Source organism: Panicum hallii, chromosome 9 (assembly GCF_002211085.1).
Source record: "Panicum hallii strain FIL2 chromosome 9, PHallii_v3.1, whole genome shotgun sequence".
NCBI lineage: Eukaryota > Viridiplantae > Streptophyta > Magnoliopsida > Poales > Poaceae > Panicum > Panicum hallii.
The window spans coordinates 52,941,283-52,949,989 of NC_038050.1; positions in this window are offsets into that span (position 1 = coordinate 52,941,283).

Consider the following 8,707-nt stretch of genomic DNA (forward strand, 5'->3'; position numbering starts at 1 on the left):
AATGCTAGCACACTTCAACCAGTTTACTACACTATGAACTTATTTTTCCGAGCCACTATTGATGCTAAGGATGGAGATACCACGGCACTTCACTACTTTGCTTGCAATCTCCTTGCTCGTACCATGCCTGGTGGTCGACCTTTCTGCATTATGGACTTCATTTGGAATGAGCTAAGGAGAACCATGAATGATCCCAAGAAATTCTTGCCTTCAGCTCCTTATACTATGTATATGATTGAGAGGTGTCAACCCGGGGCTACGGGACTGTGTACATAACGTAGTTTAAACAGGGTTAAGAGATAAAGCCCAACTTATCTCTTATTTATATTGTTTTCTACTCATTTGAGTAGGAGATAAAGCTAGTCGGTACAGAAGGAAACTACTCGAGTTATACCCGGGTACGATTCCTTGGCTAGTATTGGCTAGGATCCATGTAACCCTGACCTCCCGGATATATAAGGGGGGCAGGGACCCATTCAAAACACAACTTCTACACCCAAGGGAATATAAACTACCATACAGGACGTAGGGTATTACGCACCTCGTGTCCCGAACCTGTCTAAATCTTGTGTTCCTTGCACCTTCGAGTTCCTGATCTCAGCGTCTCCTGACCTAAACTTACCACCTCAGGTATATCCCTCGGTGGGCAGCCGGTAAAACACCGACAGCTGGCGCACCAGGTAAGGGAGAGCATCAAAGATCCACCGGTGAACTTGATGGCATCCTTCCAGTTCACCAGGTCCGTACCTTCTCAGGGTACAACGTTTATTTTTGGCTCGTGGGTCTGCATCGCAGATGGTGCGTGCAGTTTCCGTTGGTTCCTTGTCAACATGAACCCGAAAACTCCTGCGGTGGGTTCTCATAGCGACCTTGACAAGTTTGTCGATGATCTCGATGATTTTTCAATTCTTGGATCTGCTACAAGGACCGAGGAGGAGTCTGCTTCCATCACGACTTCATCCAGTGCTGCAACAACCTTCCTTGGGTTGGACTGGTTCCAATCTGAGGACTCGTGTAGCCGATCACGACTCGGTCTACGCAATTTGGCCACTGATCTCCAGGAGGCCAACATCTCCGAGTCCCTCTCCACATTGGAGGAAGACTTGGACACTCTACTCCAACTCGGAAAGCCCGAAGCCACCGCACGTCGGGGGGCTTCGGCTTGTTTCGGTGCCAACGGCCTGATGATTACCTCCACTTCAGAGGGGCGTTTCGTGCATTGGAAGGGCATGAAACTTTCTAATCTACTCGAGGCCGAAGACCGACTTGTGGCACACCTCGAGCCTTTGCCTTTTCAGGAGGGCAGGCCATTAGCCACCGTGGCGGATGAGTCGACTGAGCTAGTCAACGCAAGCTCTGATGAGCTCATCTCACGCCAGGTGCTGGTGGCCGAAGAAAGCGAGGACGATGGCGACTTGCCAATCATCGAATTCGATGCTGTATCCGAAGATGAGACCACAGCCAACGCCGGCGACGAAATTGATGCCGATCGTGAGGCATGGAGGACCCAGAACAGAGCTCGCACTGCTTGCCGAAGAAGGGTCAATGAGTGTATGCGATCCATGCATCGCGAGCTTGACGCCGAATTCGCTGCCGTAAGCGAGCGGGGTTTCAGGACTCCGGTGGCCAACATCGCCAGGGTTACGGCCATACTCGAGTGCAGTAACTATCCGAACATGCATCAAGCACTTCGTTACGCGCAGAGGGCTTGGATTCAGCTTGATCAACAAAACCCGGCGTCTACCCTCAGGGAGGAGCGCGTGGGCGAAAGCCGAAGCCAAGCTCATAGTTGAACGGCTAGCGGCCGTCCCCAACCTCAGCGCAGCAACAACGACAACGCTCACGGGAGTCAGGCCCCTGGCGGGAGGCAGCAGCCACCTCTAGGGGGTAACCCGCGACAGACCAATCACCGGCCTCCTCCAGAAGACCTGCGCCAGCGAATCAATGAAGGCCGCGATGCGCGGTCCGTGATCGATTCCAGGCGCAAAGTGCGCGAAGAAGTCGAGACAGAGGGTACAGACTGCAGCGACCGTTTTCCAACTTTCTTCGCACGGTTCAGCCATTACAAGTACCCTGAGGGCTTCAAGCCGATCGGCATTACCAAGTACGATGGTAAGCAAGCTCCTCAGCAATGGCTATGTTGCTACTCCACCGCCATTGAAGTCGCGGAGGGCTCCAACATCACCAAGGTCGTATACTTCCCGATGACTTTGGACCCTGCGCCGCTCACGTGGTTGGAGAGCCTCAGCAATAACTCGATCGACTCCTAGGAGCGGCTCAAGAAGGTCTTCATCGACAACTTCTAGGGGGCGATCGCTCGTGCAGGTACTCGTCACGATCTTGCCCAATGTAAATAGGAACGTAACAAGCTCCTACGGTCCTATACACGCTATTTTTTCGATATCCGCGCCACTATTGCGAATATCTCGGAGGAGTACATCATCGACTGCTTCTACAACGGCATCACCGACCCAGGCATCTACAGAGACTTCGGGCGGAACAGGCCAAAAACTGTTGCAGGGCTTCGTGACATGATGCATGACTGGTCCGAGCAGGAAGAGAAGATGTGGGAGCGGTTCCCGAGGCGCAATGATAGCAATCTGAGGCGTCCACATGATAATCGCAACAACAAGAGCCAGCGGGACTATTCGGGTCCATCTCGAAAGCGCAAGCCAGACGATTTCATCGCGGCTGTGGATTGTCCCTCGTGAGGCAAGAAGTCAACAACGCAGGAGGAGTTTGAGAAGCTCCTGCAGAAGAAATGCCCATAGCATCCAGGTGCCAATCACACGGCAATCGATTGCTACCATCACCGGAGGAGATTCAGCAATTCCGGTGCTGGCAAGAACAACAAGAAGCCAGTGGACAAAGAACCCGAAGACGACGACCAAGGGGACCAAGGGCGCAACGCGAAGTTCCAAGATGCTTCAAAGACTGTCAACGTCATCTTTGGGGGAGATGGAGACTTCGTTTCCAGGCGGGAACAAAAACTGCTTCTCCGGGAGATCATGTCCGTCGAGCCGGCGGCACCACGACCACTCCGCTGGTCAGAGGTGCCCATCTCGTTCTCCCACGATGATCAGTGGACAAGATTTTTGGAGCCCGGTAAGTTCTCCCTGGTCCTGGACCTAGTGGTGGCAAAAGTCAGGCTCACCAAGGTGCTCATTGATGGTGGGAGTGATCTCAATCTCATCTTCGCCAGCACTTTGAGAAAGATGGGTCTGGACTTCACGGACATGCTGGTTCCAAGCAAGTCTCCTTTTTACGGCATTGTTTCAGGTAATGCAGCGCACCCACTTGACACGGTGGTTCTTCCAGTCACCTTCGGCACGAGGGACAACTACCGCACTGAGTTCATTAAATTCGAAGTTGCTAACTTCAAATCTTCTTATCATGCCATACTGGGCCGTCCGGCACTCGCAAATTTATGGTAGTACCGCATTATGTTTATCTGCTTCTTAAGATGCTAGGACAAAGTGGGGTACTCACTCTCTGAGGTGACTTGAAGAAGTCCCTATGATTGCAACTAGGAGGCGATCCAATATGCTTCGACTACGCGTGTGCCAGATGCTTCAGGGGAAGTACTCGCGGCCACGCAGCAGCTCTCCCAAGCCAGGCTGGAGATCCCTTCAAGAAATGCTAGCAAGTCGAGCATCCAGTCCACTGGTGACGTGGCCCTCAAGTCAATCCAGCTCCAGGAGGGTGACTCATCTAAGACCGCCGTCATCGGTGCGGGCTTAGATGAGAAATAGGAACTCGCGCTCGTCAGTTTCCTTCAGACTAGCCGAGACATATTCGCGTGGAAACCAACGGATATGCCAAGGGTGCCCAGGGAATTGATCGAGCATAGACTGAATGTACACCCACAGGCTGTGCCCAAAATGCAACGCCTTTGAAGATTTGCTCACGATAAGTGTGAAGCAATTAAACGGAAAATAGCTAAACTCCTCGCGGCTGGCTTCATTAAAGAATTGATTCATCCAGAGTGGGTAGCTAATCCTGTCCTTGTAAGGAAAAAGAATAATGAATGGAGAATGTGTGTTGATTACACCAATTTCAACAAGCATTGCTCAAAGGATCATTTCGGGCTACCACGCATTGATCAAGTCGTTGACTCGACGGCGGGTTGTGTACTCCTCTGCTTCCTTGATTGTTATTCAGGATATCACCAGATTGCGCTCAAGAAGGAGGAACAAATCAAAACCGCATTCATCACCCCGTTTGGGACGTACGCTTACAAAAGTATGTCTTTCGGGTTGAAAAATGTAGGAGCAACCTATCAACGTGCGATTTAGATGTGCTTTGCTGATCAGCTGCATCGGAACATTGAGGCCTACGTGGATGACATGGTCATCAAGACCAGAAATTCCGACAGCCTGATTGCAGACTTGGAAGAGACGTTCAGCAGCCTACGCAGGTTTCGGTGGAAGCTCAACCCAGCTAAATGCGTTTTCAGAGTACCATCAGGGAAATTGCTCGGGTTCATCATCAGCAATTGGGGAATTGAAACCAACCCTATGAAGATTTCGGCCATCACTGATATGGGGGCTCCGGTCACAATCAAAGATGTGCAAAAGCTAACAGGCTGTATGGCAGCCCTGAACAGGTTTATCTCGCGGCTCGGGGAGAGAGGACTACCCTTCTTCAAGCTTCTGAAGCGCCAAGACAAGTTTCAGTGGACGGAGGAGGCCGAGCGAGCCTTGCAAGACCTGAAGCATCACCTTCAGTCTCCTCCAGTGCTTACAGCACCATTGCCGGGAGAAGATCTACTTCTCTACATTGCGGCAACAACTCATGTTATCAGCAGTGCTATCATAGTCGAGCGCAGTGAGGAAGGCCATGCATTTGGGGTGCAGAGGCCTGTGTACTTCGTCAGCAAGGTACTCTCCGAATCCAAGGTACGATACCCGGTAGTTCAGAAACTTTTATATGCAATTCTGATTACATCAAGAAAGTTGCGCCATTACTTCGACGAATACAAGATCACTGTGATTACGGATTTTCCGTTGGTGGATATTCTCCATAATCAAGATACCATGGAGCATATATCAAAGTGGGCAGTGGAACTGGAGGCTTTGTCTATCAACTTCAAGCCACGCACTGCAATCAAGTCTCAAGCTCTAGTCGATTTTATGGCTGAGTGGAGGGAGAATCAAATTCCAACTCCAGTCGACAAGCCAGAGCACTGGACCATGTACTTTAATGGGTCTCTTAAGCTCGATGGCGGTGGTGCTGGAGTTCTATTTATTTCTCCAAGAGGTGAACAATTGAAGTATGTCCTCCAGATCCTTTGGGAGGTATCCAATAATGAAGCCGAGTATGAAGCACTCCTTCACGGGCTACGTTTGGCGATATCTTAGGCATCAAGCGACTTCTTGTATATGGTGATTCACTTCTAGTCATTCAACAAGTCAACAAAGAGTGGGACTGCAACAAGGAGATGATGGACGCTCATGTACAAGAAGTGCGCAAGCTGAAAAACAAATTTTCTGGCCTGGAGGTTCATCATGTCATACGGGAGCATAATGTTGGCGCAGATATACTGTTCAAGTTAGGGTCTACTCATGCACAGGTTCCAGTGGGAGTCTTCATCTAGGAGTTAAAGCAGCCATCCATCAAGTTCTCACCTCAGGTAACCACCAATGCGGGCCTTCAACAGCATGATCGGGAGGTTATGATGCTGGGAGAGGACTGGAGAGAGGCTTATATCGAATTCATCCGAGATCACAGACTACCAGCAGGGATGGACGCAAGAAGCGCAGAGGCAGCTCGTGTCATGCGCAGAAGTAAGGGGTTCGTCCTAGTCGTCAACAAGCTCTACCGGTGTGGCGCTCGATCAGGTGTCCTCATGAAGTGCGTCACGAAAGAAGATGGCTACGACATACTACGGGAGATACATGAGGGCGTTTGCGGCAACCATGCAGCTTCATGAACGCTGGTGGGGAAAGCATACAGAGCTGGTTTTCTGGTGGCCCACTGCAGTGTCCGATGCCGAGGACCTTGTGCGGAGATGCCAAAACTACCAATTCTTTGGCAAGCAATCTCACGTCCCAGCTCACAGTCTCATCACCATACCACCATCCTGGTCGTTTGCTTGCTGGAGACTTGATATGATTGGGCCCTTCACAACGGCGCCAGGCAGTTTCACCCATGTATTGGTGGCTATCGACAAGTTTACCAAGTGGATCGAGTACAAGCCGATAGCCAAGCTCACTCCAGATCGAATTGTTGATTTTATCTCCGATATCTTGCATCGCTTCGGCTTCCCGAATACCATCATCACGGACTTGGGATCAAACTTCACTGCCAACCAGTTCTGGGAGTTCTGTAAAAATACGTGCATCGAGATCAAATATGTCTCTGTTGGACACCCAAGAGCCAATGGTCAAGTCGAGAGGGTGAACGGCATGATAATTGATGGCCTCAAGAAACGACTCTATGACGAAAACAGCAAGAAAGGAGGAAAGTGGATACATGAATTGCCACATATCATCTGGGGGCTCCGGACTCAGCCATCCAAAGCCACAGGACAAACACCATTATTTCTCGTCTATGGCTCTGAAGCTATCTTGCCAGCCGACATCATGTGGAAATCCCCAAGGGTTGAAATGTACAATGAAGGCAAGCGCATGAGGCAAGGCGGTTAGAGCTCGATTCTGTCGAAGAGGCTCGCTGCACCGCTCTTGTTCAGTCAGCTCGATATCTGCAGGGGATCCGGCGATACCATGATCGCAATGTGAGGGAACGGTTGTTCAATATAGGTGATCTGGTTCTACGCCGCATCCAAGACAAGTCCGGCTTACACAAGCTCAACTCAAGGTGGGAAGGTCCGTTCGTCGTCAAGCAGGTTACAAGACCGGGGTCGTATTGACTACAATACCCCGAGGGCCAAGATGTCCTAAATTCTTGGAACAACCAGAACCAGCGCAAGTTCTACCCATGAGGAAGCGTGCGGGGATAGCCGTTCCCCGGATGCCTAGGCGGTCTTTTTCTTCCGAATCAATTTGGAGGCTACGTGTCACAAAATTCGGAAGGTAAATTTTTCTGTTAACAGACGGAGGCTCCGGCCATGTTCATGTTTTATAAATTGACTTCTTGTCATGAGTTGTGATGGAGGATACGGCCACGTTCATGTTTTATCGACTTCGTGTTATAAGTTTTGATGGAAGCTACGGCCACGTTCATGCTTTATATGAATCGACTTTCACCGTGACCTTTGATGGTCGCTTGCGACGATGATTGCATTTTTCCCAACAAGTTCGATCCGTTCGATTGGTTTATGCCTAACTTGTTGGATGGGCTCGCATGAGGAGCTATTTTGACTATGCTCGGGGTCATTGCACTCGAGGTAACTTTGATTTCTTGCCATAAGCACGGTAGTCTCGCGATGATTCTCGCGTTCTTTCCTAACAAGTTCGATCCGTTCTATTGGTTTATGCCTAACTTCTTGGATGGGCTCGCATGAGGAGCTATTTCGACTACGCCCAGAGTCGTTGCACTCGGGGTAACTTTGATTTCTTGCCATAAGCACGGTAGTCTCGCGATGATGCTCGCATTCTTTCCTAACTGGTTAGACCCGCTCGATCGGGTTACGTCTAACTTGTTGGATGGGTTCCTACTCGGAGCTACCTCGACTACCTCCAGGGTCGCCCCACCCAGAGTAGTGTCTACTACTTAGCCTTCGAACTTGGATGACAATTCAGTCAAGGCACACACAAGTAGAAATATCAAAGACAATTATATACAATGAAACGAGCACTTGTTTTTACATCTCAATACTGCAGTACACTTTTTACTCTTTGTTCTGCTATAGGTTGGGCTTCTTGGAGGTACTCGTTGAATTGTTCTTCAGAACACTCCACAGCCACACCATGCGCAAATGCTTCTAGTCGAGCCTCTGGCCAAAAGGATTTTACAAAGGATAGAGCGTGGCTGACACACACGGCCGGGGCTTCGGTGCGGAACTTGACGACCTTCTGTGGTGCTCCGTGAAGTTGCTCCAGCAAGGGCTACTCGCCTGCTTCACCATCTTCTTGTGGGTCCACAATGTCCACAAGCTTCTTGGCCGCTCCCCTGAGGTCCTCCAGCTCCTTTTACCGCTGCTGCTTCTCCTCGCCCAGCGCCCTGATCTGCCGAAGGCAATCGGTGAACTGTTGTTCAGTGTCGATAATTACCTTCTACAGCTTCTCGACGTCATCTCTACGGCGATACAGCATATTCTTCATGTCAGTAAGGAGCTCTTCTTTATATGTTAAGATTTTCCTAAGTTCTGCGGTGAAGATATTTTCAGAATCCAAGATAAATTGTTAAGGGAAAGTACTCAAGGGAAGAAAGGGGCTTGCCTTGGTGTGCCTTCTTTTGCTCCTTGAGTTGCTCCTAGAGCTCAGAGTTGGCCTTCTCGAGATTGCGGAGGTCGTTCTTGAGGAGCCACGTCTCTCGAGTCCGCTCTTGCTTCAGCTTGTCAAGTTCTCTCCGAAGGTAGATGTTCTTCGTCAGCTCCTCGGATATGCGTTTGTCCTTGGCAGCTAGCTCCTGGTGGCCACTCACGACCGCTTTCAGCTTTTCGGTCTTCTTTTGTGAATGCTTGATCACATCCTGCATAAGGGGGAAGGTTAAGACAAGCAACTTGACAACGTATACTGGTAGAAGAATAATTGTGTCTTACCACGGTGTAATTGTACAACTCCCTGGAGATCTTCTTGAAGTA